The following is a 765-nucleotide window of genomic DNA, read 5'->3' on the forward strand; positions in this document are numbered from 1 at the left end:
CTCTCTCATTCTCTATTTTTTTAGAAATCTTCTTTTATTATTTTTTTAAAATTTTACGTAAGGCCTGGTTATAGTGCAAAAACCTTCCCGTTTACACTCCAATATCTTTACGATCGACATAAACACTATAAAGGATATCTCTAAAAGGAATATGTCCTAGGATTTTGTAAAGACCTTTTAGAGACACTTTATAGTGTTTATGTCGGTTGTAAAGATATCTGAGCGTAAACACTGTTAACAGGAACGTTTTTGCACTATAACCAGGCCTTAAGTAAAATTTAAAAAAATAAAAAAAAGAAGAATTCTATTCTGTCTCGTAGCGACTTTTTTTACGTGAAAATGATAGATAAATTTAGTTTTTTGTAAAAAAAAATATTTAAGCAACCATAAGAAAATTATCACGCTTAAGAGTATAAATTTGAATTTTGCCATATCAAAAAACCCCAGATGTCAATTTTCGTTCAAATATCTCCATAACTACCAAAATTATTAAGAAAAACACAAATAAAAATAAAACTTTAACACCCTGTATCTTAGAAATTAAGCATTTGCGGACATAAGTTTATAGAAACTTTTTTTTATTATTTTTAAGCAACTCCCTCTTAATTTTTTCGCAATATTAATGAAACACCCTGTATATGGATGAAATGGACAAAATAAAATAAAAACTAAATCTTGTAAAAGGCCCATAATTTATTCTTTATTTATTCCTTTCCTTACGCTTCTGATTTGATAATTTCCTTTTTTACCGGCAGTGTCACCTAT

Source organism: Anthonomus grandis, chromosome 13, assembly GCF_022605725.1.
Source record: "Anthonomus grandis grandis chromosome 13, icAntGran1.3, whole genome shotgun sequence".
NCBI classification, from domain to species: Eukaryota; Metazoa; Arthropoda; class Insecta; order Coleoptera; family Curculionidae; genus Anthonomus; species Anthonomus grandis.